Here is a 15,565-nt window from a genome sequence, read left to right as displayed (position 1 = left end):
CGTCACTCCAACCCCCCCCCGCCGACCGCTGCCTTGCGCCAATGGGAACCGAGGCACTTGATGACGTCATCGGGCAGGCCGCGCATGCGCGCTGGAGACCTATAGTGTGACTTGGTGAGACCGGGGGGCGGGGCCGCCCGGGGCCGCCCTAGCCAGGGAGCTGATCCATGTCCTAGTTACCAGCCTGGAACAAGCCTGTCAGTTTTATGAGGTGGCACAGCAGTGGTGACCCGGAGAGCTGCAGCGCTTGCTCAGTTTGGTATTTTTCTTACAGCCCAAGCACCTGGAATCATTTCACTACAGGAGAATTGCAGCATTCATTTTAAAAAAATTCCCAAGGCTTGAAAACCTGACCTGAACATACCTGAAAAGACCCCAAACCAGAAGGCAAATAAATAAACTGACATTATTTTATAAAATCGTAATATTTTTCAGTGCTTTGGGTTGGCAATAGTGCATCACAGGATGGCACGATGGATGGGGCATTCCAGGCATTGTGTAGTATGGAAGATTACAAGAAGCCAAGATCAGGAAGAGACAGGGAGCATAAAGGTGGCAACAGGCTGGGCAAGATGAAGCAAGAACTTGTAGATGCATATATGGATGGTTTTATGATGCCTCCTGGGGGCACTGAGGGCCACTATACTTTTATGGCTTAGAGCTACAGTTCCAGGATTTCATTACAGAAGTACGTCAGAGATACAATAACTAGATTTGTTGCCTCCTCTCTCTTGCCTGATATTTTGTTTCCTAAATTATTCCTCATTCACCTTTTTGGGGAGCATTCTCAAATACTGTGTCCATTCTTATATGACCAAGAATTCTGGTGGGTTTTTTTTTCAATTCTTTCTGTGTGTCCAGATTTAAAACAGCTTCCCCCAGCCATATATATTTATTCTGGTGTGCAGAATTACTGGAAAATAGCACTATTCAGTTACATAATGAATATTTGTCACATGCATACTTCTCCCTACATTTTGGGTTGTCTCTGTTTCCTGAACATTTACAGTGCCTCAAACCAAATAATGTTCTGACACAAGCTAATAAGCTTAACGCATCTAATGAATAGTACGAGAGATTATGGCAGCTATTTGAATTAATCTTTAATCTTTATGAAAGCGGTCAAGTCATTAAATACAGAAGAAAATACACACATACTTTTTTTTAAAGTTCAGGAGTTTCTAGTGTAGGAAGCAACTTGGACATTATAACATGATCATGTTTAAAGTAACTTCACAAAGAATCAGAACAGTATTATATTTAGTGTTGGTTGTCCAAACAAAGTTTTCATACTTTACTCTCTCCTTGTACTTAATTGAAAAAAAAGATCCCAGACTTGCCATTATCTTCTTTTTTCTTAGCTCTCCAGAAATTCTGTAAGCTATAACCTGTACCTATGTGGACTGGATCGCAGACATACAGTTACGCTTTTGTAAATGCTTCTGTCATCATTATTTCAAGTAATTTTTTTCTGCAGAATTTCCTAAAAAGATCACCAACAAGTATACAATTGTCAGGATTACCAAATTTCCTGCTGGAATTATTATCTAGATAATTATATATATATTTTTATCTTTTCCACCACCCATCATTCAGTGAAGTTCCCAGATCTGGCTCAATCCTGCAAATTCACAAATCTCTGGAGAGGCCTCATGAGTGGCACTAGGTAGGGTCAGAGCGTGCACCCTTTGCATGTCCCTAGGGAGTTTGAGAACACAGTGTGAGGTGCTGTTTTGTTTGTCCATCCAGGTGACATGGCTGATGAGCATGCAACACCACTTTTTAATAAAATGAGTGATTGAAGGAAGGACAGAGCTCTTCACAACTGTGACATTTCACTCAAAGTCAAACCACTTTATACTCAGTATTTGGTGCTGACAGTGCACATGGAATGCCTCTAGAAGCTCCAAGTCTGCTTGTAAATTGCTGTTGCACAGCTGGAGACAGGGAAGTTGAGCACTGTGAGCTCCAGGACTTTAGCACAAGCCAACACAAGGTCCCACTGAGATTTGTGTAAGAGAGACAGATTATGTTGCCATCTAGTGGCACAGTTTACAAACTATTTATTGAACTCTAAAAATGTGATACCAGCTGTAATATGAACATTTAAGTGTTGGAGATCGTGTCATCCTTTAGTCTCTGAAACCTATACAGGATATCAAGCCTAAAATTAGTGTACAAGCATCTACAAGTCTGTGAGGGATGAAAACAAATTTGGGTCTTACATAGGCTTGCCACTTTTTCAACTGGCATAGTGTGATATTGTGGTATTTCTCCTACTGCGTGTCAAAAAAAAAATCCTATTTTGCACAATGTCCTTGTTTTGTATGAAAACATCACCATGTGGAAAATGCATCTTCACAGTATAAGATTTTGTGGGACGCATAAGTGATTTGAGGCTGAGTAAGCTAAGGCCATGTCTACACTACAAAGTTAAGTCAACTTTATGTAAGTCGACATCAAGTCTCTGATTTAAGCAAATCAATCTTGTGTGTCCACACTATGTTCATTGTGTTGGTGGAGTGCATCCTTACTAACAGGGCTTGCATCGACACACGGAGCACTGCAGTGTGGGTAGTTATCCCACAGTGCATGTAGCCAAGTGGAATTTTGGGTTGGTCTTGCAATGCCTTATGGGACCAAAACTTTGACGCAAGTGGTTATGGGAACATGGTGTTAGCCTCCCATGATGCACTTACCTCCCTCACTCCCTGGAATCAACACCAAGCCTTTTTTGCACCTTTTTTCATAAGCCTGGGTTACCCACGCTGATGCCATAGCACTATAAGCATGGACCCCGCTCAGTTGTACACTGTTGTTGTGAGCATTACAAACACATCACACCTTATCTTGCAGTATTTACACAGCAGACACAGGAGCTGCTGCATGGAACAATGTGATGCCACTCTAGCAGCCCTGCTGGAAGACACAGAGCAGAGCAATTTGCAGTTGCTGGCGACAGTCACACATCGCCTTGACATGGTAGAGCACTGTTTCTGGGCCCAGAAAACAAGCATTGACTGGTGGGACCACATCGTTATGCAGCTATGGGATGATGGGCAGTGGCTGCAGAACTTTTGAATGCGTAAGGCCACTTTCCAGGAACTGCGTGAAGAGTTTTCCCCAGCCCTGAAGCACAGCGGTACTAAAATTAGAGCTACTCTGACAGTGGAGAAAGGAGTGATGATAGCTTGCAATGCTTGCAAAGCTTGCAATGCTAAACTACTACCGACCAGTGGGGCTTCAATTTTGAGTGGGTAAATCTACTGTGGGATCTGTTGTGATCCAAGTTTTCAGGGCTCATGGCCCATGAAGGTGTACATTGGCAGCCTGGACAGCAGTAAGGACTGGTTCAACCATAGGCTGAGCAAGTACAGAATGATGGTGGAAAGTGCCTTTGGACGTTTAAAAGGTTGCCAGGAGCCTGGTGGCACCTTAAAGATTAACAGATTTATTTGGGCATATGCTTTCGTGGGTAAAAAAAACTCACTTCTTCAGACTCCTTGTTGTTTTTGTGGATACAGACTAACACAGCTATCCCCTGATAAAAGGTTGCTGGCACTGTTTGCTTACTAAGTTAGACCTCAGTGAAAGCGGTATCTGCAGTGTTATTGCTACCTTCTGTAATCCATAATATCTGTGAAACAAAGGGAGAAAAGTTTCTGCCGGAATGGGGGGTTGAGGCAGATTGCCTGGCAGCCAATTTTGAGCAACCAAACACCAGAGTCATAAGAAGAACAAATCAAGGGGCTCTGCTCTCCATGAGGCTTTGAAAGCCAGTTTCAGCAATGAGCCAGAGTAATGACACACTTATCTATGTTCTTTCTTACCAAATTGTTCCCTCTATTGCATTTTCTCCCCTGTAAACTCCACCCCCCACCAGCCACCTTGTGTTGAATGAATAAAGAGCCTTTTTCCCTCAATCTGTGAAGTTTTATTATGCATACAAACACACAGAGACAACAAAGAAAAGTAAGATAACCTGGGGCAAAAGGGCTGATAACACTGGGGGGGGGGAGAAACAAGGAAAGTTTGCTTACAGATGCATTACAATAACAATCAGAGGTGTGGGAATGGGCACCTTCTGGTCCTTGTGCCCTCCTCTTGTGTTGAATGCAAGGGATAGCGAACTCTCCCTCCTCCCTCTGCCCCCTCGCCTCATAGGACATTTGGGAGAGGAGGATGTAGAACTGGGCAATGATGCCAGCAGGTTCAGCATAGGCTCCAGAGGGATTCTAGCATCCAGCTGCCTTTCTTAAACTTCAACCAGATGCCTCAACATGTCTGACTGCTCCTTCGTAATCCGCAGCATCTCTTCCTGCATGGCATGTTCTTGTTCCCTGCATACTCTCCTGTCCTCCCTGTCCATGTCCTTGGACAGTGTAATCCTTCATGCTCTGAGCTCCGTCTTGTCACTCTCTGAGGTGTCCATTAACTCGTTGAACATGTCCTCCAAAGTCTTCTGTTTCTGCCTTCTAATCTGGGAAACTCTCTGTCCCAGTGTAGAGGATGCGCCCAACGGACAAGGTTTCAGCTGCAAGGAATGCAGAGCACAAGGGTAGCATTGACAGTGTATACATTGTTTCTGGTGCAAGGTTTTGTTTTGTTTTTTTTTTAATTAAAAAACCCACCTCTCAATACACTTAACTGAAAGCCACAATGTAATCACAACCGCTGGCTATTGCAAGAGTCAGTTTGCTGCTCCAGCCATGGTGAGTAAGGCCACAAGGCATGGGCAAGAGATCTTGTGCTGTTGCTTTTGTAAAGACATCCTTGGGATCACAGGATGGGACTTGAGAAAAGCCCCCTTTCCCATAGCAATCTGGGTGGTGCTTGAGAACAGGAACCAGTGTAAAGCTCCCCAAATAGTTTGTTACAAAAGCAGCATGGCACTGGGGCGGGGTGGGGGGATGGGATACAAACAGAAAGCCCCTCCTCACTTTTTTTCCAATGCTGCTTGCAATACACGGTGATCCCTCCCAATGATAGCATGTTTGGGAAAGCATGGTTGCATGACTCATATTTCACCAAACAAGGGGCGGATTACTTGCTGAATTGTTTGCGGTTTAAGGGCTAGCCTTGAAAACTTCCCCCCATTTCTCCTAGGTGATCCTATGTGATATCACTCTCCTGAGGGTAATGGGTGGCAAGGGAGCAGATGCTGCAAGCATCTGGGTACAAACCTGGTGCTTATGCTGGAATGCTGCGTGCTGCAATTATGCTAATAGAGTTAATACTGGAGTAGCATGGGAAAGTGTCCTACTGTGGACAAAATAAGGCAGCCCTTCCCAGAAGCCTTCTGCAAAGGATTGTAGAGTACCTCCATGAAAACTTCCTAGAGATCTCCATAGAAGATTCCCTCGCCATCCCCATGCATATAAATAATCTTTTTCAGAGAGCACCCTCTTCATAGCTGGAATGGCCACTGATACCACTACATCTACATTTTTGTTCAGATTAAACATAAAAAATAATAGCAAGTAACCCCTACAGTTTGATTGCAAATGTGTACTCACAAGAGGTACCTTCCCCGGCATCATGCTCTGCCGTCAATTGGTTTTGTGAAGGGATGATCTCCAGTGTTAAAAACAGTTCTTGGCAGCAAGGCCACCTGGGGGGAGTGGGGGGGGGCGGGGGCGGCGCAAATGGGGCAATTTGCCCCAGGCCCTGCAGGGGCCCCCAAGAGAATATAGTATTCTACAGTATTGCAACTTTTTTTTATGGAAGGGGCCCCCAAAAATTGCTTTGCCCCAGGCCCCCTGAATCCTCTGGATGGCCCTGCTTGGCTGTCGGAGAGAATGGATCCTCTGCTTGCCTGCCTTACATTTTCCTCCTCTTCCTTGTCAACAATGTCCTCCTCGTTGTTGCTTGAGGTAATATATATATCCACTGAGCATTTTGGGGTAGTTGTGCAGTTGCCGCTGAAAATCGCATGCAGCTTGTCATTAAAGTGGCATGTCTGTTAGGCAGAACCAGAACAACTGTTCACCTCCTTTGTCTTCTGGTACCTTCCTTTATTTTCGCAAGGCACTGCTGTGTGTTCCTGGTGTAGCTCTTCTCCCCCATGCCCTGCACAATCTTGGCATAAATGTCAGCATTTCTTCTGTTGGACTGGAGCTCTGCCTGCACAGACTCTTCTCCCCAGACAGCAATAAGGTCCACCACCTCCTGTGTACTCTATGCTGTAGCGTGTTTGCAGCCTTGAGTCTCCATGATCAGTTGTGCTGGAGAGCTCTCTATGCTGATCAAACAGGAAATGAACATTCAAAAGTTCCCAGGGCTTTAACAGCAATGTGTCTGTTTCCTGTGTACCTGGCTGACATGAAGTGGAGTTGAAAGTACTCTCCAGAGCGGTCACAGTGGAGCACTCTGGGACACCTCCTAGAGGCGAATTCACTTGAATTACACAACACAGTCTCTACTACACTATCCCCATGTTGACCAATGGATGTCAAATCAAGTGCTACGCCTCTTGTGGAGGTGGAGTATAGAAGTTGACTTTACAGGCTACTTAGGTCAATGGAAGGGACTCAGTAGCATGGACACATATATTACTAGATAGACTTAACGTGGCTTATGTCAACATAAGTTTGTAGTGTAGACCAGGCCTAAGCTTGTTGGGTAGGGCTGACAACTACTTTGATGTTTGTGGATGGTGTCAGTTTTCTCCAAGCAATCTGCTTGTGGACTGTTTACAGGTCACATGAAGCATTTGTAGTGCGTATTATATTTGGGAGTGTTATTGAAAGCTGCTTCTTGGAGCCGTGCCTTTCTAACCAACATAGACCAAGCAGTTGCTGCATAACAAATAATAATAAAAATAATAGCAAGTAACCCTGTGTTGCAATGCAGGGTCTTTTTGCTGCACCTTGGTGAATTATTTGTTCACGAAAGCTCATGCTCCAAAACGTCTCTTAGTCTATAAGGTGCCACAGGATTCTTTGCTGCTTGCTCAGCTGGATGATTTTTGGCACAATCAGTAGGGACACTTAGTTTTCTTGGGTAGAAGGGCATATATTTCAGTTGTGTCGGAGAGCATGTTTGGTGAGGTGAAGCTGGGCAGGGAGTGTTTTTTGTCCTGGATTTTGCAGCTGAAAGATTAAAAATATTGGAAATATTAATGAGACAGGAGGACACAGGGACAGATGACCCCAGCCCAGCTCCATGAGGGACAGCTGGGTGAGTGGGCCAGGAGGACTGGAGGCAATGGGGGCACAGGGCCAGGAAAAGCCCATCCCCATCCAGGGCAGTGGGGCCAGAGTCACAGGGGCAGGACGATCCCAGCCGTGTCCCGTAGGGGCAGTGGGATCCGGGCACAGGGCCGTGCGCTCGGGTTGGCGGGGTCTGCCCGAGGGAGCCTGTGTCACGCCCTGAGCGGGGGATGACCGGTCCTATCGGGTCAGCGAGCCAGGCTGACTGACACCTCAACCCCCTCACCGCCGCCATGACAGGTACCGAGGCGGAAGTGACCCTCGAGGAAGGGTGTTTGCTATCGTCGCCGAGCGGAGCTCACACGACGCGAACTGTCCTTCCGGTTCCCCCGTGACGTGAACGCGCTAACGTTACCCGATGCCCTTTCGCTCCCCCCTCTCCATCATGGCGGCGTCTGTAATTTAGGGCAGCTGGGAGCAACGCGCGCACGCACAGGTTGGAGGCAGTGCCGCGCGTCCCCAGCCGCCGCCTCGCGAGACTCAGGTAAGGGGTCCGCACTCTGCGCGCGCCCCTGCTCGGCGCGCGTGCGGCTCGTGGCGAGGGGGATGGGAGTTCCGCGCGGCGCCCCCGGGATCGGACTCGGTGCCTGGAGAACTGTCACAGGGGGAGAGGACGAGCGAAGGGAGGGGCGGTCACGAGCTGCCGCGAGCCCCGGGGGGGGGGCAGTGTCAGTACTGCCCCCCCCCCACCCGTCCAGCTACCACCTCCCCCCACTGGTTGCCTCCCCTGCGATGCGACCCTCGCCCACCCGCGTGTCTGCGCGCGGGGGGCTGGTTGGGATGCGGTGGCTGGAGGACGCCCCCCCCGGGCGCTGACTGAGCGGCGGCCCCGGGGCGAAGGCTGCTGGCCCGAGCGCTCCTCGCTGAGGCCGGCGCCCGCGGCCCCGGCCCGCCCCGCAGCGCTGGTGTTGCCGGTGAGGGACTGGCGCTGCAGCTGCCCTAGGCTGGCACCTCCCCAGCCCTGGGCTCTGCCCTTCCGAGAGCGGGTCCTGAGCCCCGGCTCGGCCCCTCCTGCACGGGGTCCCCGTGGCTGACTGACTCCTCCCTTCGGGAGAGGGGAAAACGCCGTGCCGGGCCCGGGGTCCAGCTCGTCTGCAGCCCTCGCTGCGTATCAGCCTGTGCCGGGTGCTTGGAGGGGGACGTCACGTGCCAAAGCGCTGTAAGGGCCAGTTCTCTTTAACTATTCATTTAGCAAGTTTTAACAAGTTAAGGAATCCTTGCTCTGTAATTATTAGAAACAATGCGATGGTTCCCTCAGTGAGCTTTTATTCAAAGACACATAAGGTTGTACAGAAGAAGTGTACAATGCATCTGAAGAAGTGGGGTTTTTACCAGTGAAAGTGTATGTCCAAATAAATCTGTTGGTCTTTCAGGTGCCACCGGACTCCTCATTGTTCTATAGGAATATAGACATCTACTCTTTCTCTTTAACGGGGTTACCAGATTACAGAGTGAGCATTGTTACAACACCCATAATATGTCATTTCTAGTGATCTTACTAAATTGAGTGAAATCTCTGTACACACATCTAACAGACCAGGTGTGTCAATCAAATGTTAATATTGAAATAAATTGGACAGATGTGCTGGGTTTTTTTGCAAGTGAATGAGCTTTGAGTATTGAAATATCAAATATCTAACTGTCTTTAATGGATAATTTTGGAGAGAAGTTTAATATGTAAGCACAAGGAATAGTGTGGAGGATCTGAATGGCAAATGATTGGGTAGCATATAGATCACGTGGCCGAAGGATGTGACTATTGGCTGCACAGGTATATGTGCCTGCATTGGAGTGCGTGTGCTGATACAGCATACAGGCATATGATTTCTGTTCATTCCTACCTTACCGAGTGACTTATTGCTTTGATTTGCCTCTTGCCATTTATCTATCTTTAGAGATATTCATATCTCACTCATCACTGGAGTATCTGTGCATCCTGAAAGGACTTCGCAGCTATCCCATGGACTATATGTGTGTGAATGTTTGTTTTTAAACTAATATACCAGTTGATTAACTTATATTTTAACTATTTTTAATTTATGCAACATGAAATTAAATGGCATTGCAAACTACTAAAAATGAATAAAAACTGTAATACTTAAGTTAATGGAAATTGGGGTTTTAATGATTTATCAACATCATGGTTTAAGGTCAAAGTTTGCAAAAGGTTGAAAACCTCTTCATTAAGTCATTTAATTGTTCTTTTAAAAAAAAACAAACCATTTGTTTATGGGAGAATGTAACTAAATGAGCATTCTGAGGTTAACTAAAACCACACCCCAAATAAATGACCACCACATAGTTTTTTCAAGTACCTCCATCTATTAAGTGTCACTTGAGAAACAGAGACAAGGTGGGTGAGGTAATATCTTTTATTGGACTAGCTTCACTGTTGAAAGAGAAGATTTCCAGCTACACTGAGCTTTGAAGAAGAGCTCTGTGTAGCTCCAAAGCTTGTCTCTTTTCACCAACAGAAGCTGCTCCAATGAAAGATATTACCTCACCTACCTGTCCTGGGACCAACATGACTTACAATACCACTACATAACAACTTGAGAAATAGTAATAGATGAAATATTGATTCATTTCCGGTAGGAACTGAAACGTTTAAATTCTGATGAATTTTTGACCATTTACTAAAACCAGTTAATGTCACTTAGGCCTGGTCTGCACCTGCACCTAAAATGTAGGTTGACATAACTACGGTGCTAAAGGGTGTGAAAAATCCACATCTGAGTGCCATAGCTCCACCAACTGAACCTCTGATATGGATGCAGCTAAGTCAATAGAAAAATGCTTCTGTCAACCTAGGGTACCATTGCTTGAGGAGATGGAGTTCCTTCAGCGTGAAAAACCCTTTCCGTTGCCGTAGTCTGCATCTGCACTATGGGAGACAGCAACGGAGCTATGGCGCCTTAGCTATGCTGCTGTGGCACACATAGTATAGATGTGACCAGGGTAGCAATACCTCAAGATGTGTGTGGTTATTTCCCAACTCCTGCAAAAGCAGGTGATATGGAGAATTCTAGCAGATGAAGGAGACATTCTCAGAGACCAATTCTGCCAGGTTAAACCAGGGTGGAAAAAGGTGGTGATTTTTTTAATATAAAAATTTAATTTAAATTGGATTTCTTGATTTTGTTGTTTAAATTACATTTTTTTCTTTTTAAAAATAAACCTGTTGAAAATGAAATCTGAATTTAATATAAAATGTTAATACCTAAACTTATTATTTAGTTGTAAATGTGAAACATGTTCTGATAAGAGAAGTTTAGGTATCGAAAACATATAAGGTTGTTTTGTTAATAAAAATAAATTTATATGCTGTTTTGTGCATTTAAATTCCAGCTATGACCCGAATACAGCTTGACACAAATCGTGAGCAAAAAGTTAATTATGTAGTAAATAAGCAATACATCATTAACCATTTCCTAACATACTAAAAATGTACAATTAATAAGAATCTGAAAATGTTAAGCTATATAATTTCTTAAACCAATATATGTAGTTATAATGTACCCATCAATGTAGCAAAAAGGTGCATCAGAGTTACAACAACCAGTGAGAATGCACCTTTAGAATGGAGGTTCCCCAAACTGTGGGGTGTTCCCCCCTAGTGGGGCATAGGGAAATGTTTGGGCATGTGTGACTGGGGCCTAGTCCAGCCCCCATGTCAGGAGGGATCACCACCCAGCTCTGTTCCTGGCCCCAGTCCCACGCCTAGGGGCCCGGGCTGCCAGCTCCGTCCAAGGTTCCTCTCTTGTCCCCAGCATTGGCCCCTTTACCCCGTCAATGTCCCCTGCACTCCCCTGATCTGTAGCCACACTCCTGGCTTGGGGAGGGGTGCGGACAGTGGTAAGTGGGGTCATGAGGTAAAAAATTTGGGGATCACAGTTTTAGAAAATAACTGACATATAAATGGAAAAGTTGATTAAAATTGATTATTAAAATCAATGTTTTCCACTTGGTGATTTAAATAATGATTTTAATACCTTGATTTAAATCAATCCACTAGTCCAGCGGTTCTCAAACTTTAGCAACCTGAGGACCCCTATTTCGATTTAAAATTTGTAGCAGATCCCCAAGCTGGCTTTTTATTTTCCCTGGGGATGCTCAACCCTTTCTCTGCCCCCACTCCACCCCTTCCCCTAAGCCCTACCCCACCGCTTCCTGCCTCTGCTGCACCTCTGCCTCTCCTCTTCCCTGCCTCTTTCTACCCCTTCCCTCACAGTGTGCAGGAGGCACTTGGATGGGGAAGGAGGAGGAGTTGATCCGTGAGGCCGGTGGCCCCGGACATGACTCGCGGATGCCTAGAGTACTCAGGCCCCAGTTTGAGAACTGCTACACTAGTCCACTCTTATAGTTTCAGTTCAAAATCGTCTTGCAGTGCTTCTCTGAACTTATAGAACATTTCACTGACTTTATTGTTGTGCTGGTATGAGGAATGATCTTCATATGTTTATGACCAGTGCAGCTCCTTGGGATCTGTTGTTTTTTAATAAAAAGTGCAATGTAAATATAACATCTTAGATTAAGGTGCGATATAAAGTGTAATGGGGTGAACTGGCTGAACTGAGACGCATAACTATTTTAAAGTATTATGCTGGAGAGAGGCTCAAAATGGTGGAATATTTCAAAAGTGTGCTACTTTAAAAATCATTTTAATTTTAAGGCTGTGTCATCACTGTAGCAATCACTCGCGTTAGCCTAGCTTGAGGTGAGAGTGGCCACACTGCAGAGGAAATACTTGAAGAGCCCAGAGTGTTTGTGTTAGCAGCTGACAAGCGGTGCTTACTCAAGCCATAAACTAGATCCCCTAGTGGGCCAGCAACTTTAGAGGCAACACTTGAGTTATAACTTCAGTTAATTATGCAGTGAACACAAGCCGTAACAGGGCTGCTACACTTGAGGTTGTGTTTATTTCTAGAGTGTTAAATAGACCACTGTAAGCATAGTCGTCTTCCATTATCCTTTATAAACCTGGCAATAAAAGCCTTTAAAAAATTCTGTTAGTGTAGCTAGAAATGCATAAGGTGGGTCTCTGAGCTATAACAGGTAAATGGATACACAGAAAATCTTGGTGATGTCTGGCAGAGTGTACTTGAATGCAGTAGTAAGTTTAGTCAGGCAAATGGAAAGCTGAATGTGCACTGAAATCCCATCTAATAGGCGAGGGCTAAAACATAGCAAAGCCCCTTCACCAGAGGATTATAAACGTTGTATTCATTGGTAGCTTGTGTATTGCCACTTAATTGATGTATGACCCTTCTACAGATTAGGATGCCAGACTGGATGAGGAAATGTCAGTCTGGCTGACCACACCAGTTGCCAGGTCAGTTGATTGGCTGAGCCCATGTCAAAGAGATAATGGAGGGTTTTCTTGATGCGGGGTGGGGAGAGAGGACTATGGGTCACAAACTTGAATAGATGTAGAGATTTTAATGGGTTTAATTGGGTTTTGTGAAGTAATGGTATTGTTAGCCATTCACAATAATTAATTTGAGCCCTTGCATTTTGTTTTGATAAGGAGTAATCAGTCTCTTGTTCTTGTGTTAAATCCATTGCATCCATTTAATTTTTTTCCCCTTTCTTTTAAGGCACTTCATAACAATATTGTCTGCTTATATGACCTCGTCTCTTACATTGAGCACTGTTTTCTCTGCTCCAGAAATGATGCCGGCCTTGATACACTTATAAGAGAAGCAGACAAAATGTTTATCTGCTCATTTTTCATTCTGCCCCAAGACATGGAATGTTGTCCCTCCTCTAGTTTGCATTGTCACTTCTCTTGTCTTTTAATTTACTCTAAAAATTGGCCTCTTCTGTGAAGCCTGCACTATGAGAATCAGTATTTTCTATTTCACTTCATAAATGGAAAAAATCTTAACTATAAACCCCCATAATCAAAATGAGTAATCACATTATTGTATTGTAGGCTCTTCTGCAAAAAACAGTAACTCTGAAATGCCACCTTTTGGATTCTGAAGTTTGTCACTGATGTTTTCTCAGCAAAGCTGAAGACTCTTACTGCTCATTGTTCCATACAGGTTCTTATGCTGCCATCACTGTAGTGTTGGAGCGCTTAGCATGTTTTACATGTGGCTTGTTCTTTCTTTCGTCCTCTCCACAGGGAAACATTTTTAATCTCTTTTCCAAACAACCCATGACCTGATTTTTCAGAGGTGCTGCGCATGTACTTTGAATTAGGCTTAAATCTTGTATGTGGATCCCTGTACAACCACGGAGTCCCATTCTTTGTGTATTGGTGGACTCCCTTCCTTTCGATGCTGGCTGAGATATCTCATCTCAGGATAGTGCCTCGTCCTCTGTTAAAAATTGTTCTTAGATGATATATAGTACAGTGCTTGGATTCCTCCAGATATCATTTGAAATTCTTTCAGCTTGTGTAAGACAATCACAATTCTGCGCAGTTCAGTTTGCAAACCAAAGACCTCCAAGGAACCATGAAAGTGCTGCAGGAAATGGTGGGAACCTGGGGTGTTCTGTAAAACAATATTGAACAAAAGCTCCATAATGTGTTGGGAAATGCGTAATAAAGAGTGCGGTCTTTCACAGCAATTTCAGTGCAGTTTTAACTCAAACTATAAGTAAGGTTTAACCCATCTCATGAAAGTATGATCTGCCTATCTAAATTTCCTTTGAAGTTTTAATTAGCTGTGGTGCTTTTCTTCACGTAATGTGTAGTACTGTAGTTGTGTGTTGTGTAACAGCTGCTGTTCCACCCCAGAAACTGTTAGTGCTGGGTGTAGCATTATTTACAGTGTTGTCTATAAAGCACTCGAGGGTGAAAGGTGCTATATGAATGTAAGATTATTAATGTGAGGCTAGAGATGCCAGTGTTGACTTGAAAGTATCTCACGATTAGTCTTGTGTATGAAGTGCAGCTGCAGTCATTTCTGCAGCAGAGGAGTCAACCATGGGGAATATTCCAGGCATTCTGAAATAAACAAGAGGAGGCAGGCTATTCAGAGTATAGTCTAAATCAGGGATAGGCAACCTATGGCATGCATGCTGATTTTCAGTGGCACTCACGCTGCCTGTGTCCTGGCCGCTGGTCCAGGGGGATCTGCATGTTAATTTAATTTTAAATAAAGCTTCTTAAACATTTTAAAAATCTGATTTACTTTACATACAACAATAGATAAGTAATATATAATATATTTATAGAAAGAGACCATCTAAAAACATTAACATGTATTACTGGCACTTAAATTGAGGTGAATAAATGAGGACTTGGCACACCACTTCTGAAAGGTTGCCGACCCCTGGTCTAAGTAAAAGTGATCTCCACACTGCTTTTAATACTAAATGAGTTTGAAAATATTAAAGATAAAAACGAATGGTTTAACTGCTTCCCCACTGAGTCTCTTCCTTTTGCACCTTTTATTGTTAAGTTCATTATCCTTTCCATAGCACCTCAAAACAGCTCTATAGCCATGGGGCTTTTATTTTTGCTTATCTTCCACAATTTGGTTGCACCAGCAAGCAGTTTGCATGCCTTTGCAATAATGAGGAGGTTTAGAACTTACTTCTAATGTCTCATTTGGACACAAAGGAAGACTTTTTTCTTTTAAAGGCATCGTTTGCTGGACTGACTGTACTTATGGCCCTGTAATGCATTGTCTGTACTGATCACAAGGCATTCTGAAATTTGAACACTAGGAATGGCCTAAAAGGCTCCTAAAATAGAGCTCTGTTTTTCACAAGATTTCATTACTATAAATCTAACCAGATTTGTACCATTAAATTTTAGCTAAAAGTAATTGTCGCACTAATCCTGACAGTGATAGAACTATTCAGAACCCGTCAAATAGCTGTTTCTGTAGCCTCCATCATCTTTGGAGTGTACTGTCCGCTTCATCATTAGAGGTCTACTCTAGCAGCAAAACATGCACTACTTATAGTTTGGAATTAACCATTTGAAGCAATTGAGAGCTTTTCAACTTTAAAATTGGTCGTGAATTCTCTGACCATTGTGGTGGGCTTCCTTGTGCTGCTTGACTAGATTCCCATTGGAAATAGTCATCCACACTTCATTTTACTTAAATAAGTAAATAGACACTAATAGTCTAAATCTTTTGAAAATCTGCCTTGAACCTCTTTTCTTTTCTGTGATTTCCATCTGAGATCTGGTCATTTTTTTGTTGCTACCCTTTCTCAGCTGTCATACTTTAGCTCTCTTGACCTTACATTTTTTCATTTTTTCTCTCATTTGAGCACTTATAAAGTGAAATACATAACAGTAGTAGGAATGGAAAAGTCTATCAGCCAGATGTTTATATTGAAGATATTTGGATCTCTGTCTCATCGAGGGACAGTGCCTGGCTGAGAAA

The 15,565-nt window shown here is 44.1% G+C and overlaps 1 protein-coding gene across 8 annotated transcripts in view; it reads left to right on the top strand.

Annotated features, from left to right (window-relative positions):
* Positions 1 to 7,605: 7,605 nt before the first annotated feature.
* Positions 7,606 to 15,565, top strand: part of BCL2L13 (BCL2 like 13) — an 80,084-nt gene continuing 72,124 nt past the window's right edge. For 7 of the 8 annotated variants that reach the window (XM_030542850.1, XM_030542841.1, XM_030542855.1 and 4 more), the window contains exon 1: positions 7,606 to 7,695. The gene's annotated coding sequence lies outside the window, so the exon portion shown is untranslated. Of the gene's footprint in view, positions 7,696 to 10,566; positions 10,590 to 15,565 lie in introns of those variants that run through there. The other variant, XM_030542845.1, reaches the window with a different exon arrangement.

The sequence above is a fragment of the Gopherus evgoodei genome, chromosome 1 (genome assembly GCF_007399415.2).
Source record: "Gopherus evgoodei ecotype Sinaloan lineage chromosome 1, rGopEvg1_v1.p, whole genome shotgun sequence".
NCBI lineage: Eukaryota > Metazoa > Chordata > Testudines > Testudinidae > Gopherus > Gopherus evgoodei.
The sequence above is the reverse complement of the archived record's forward strand: the minus strand, read 5'-3'. Positions and strand labels throughout refer to the sequence as shown.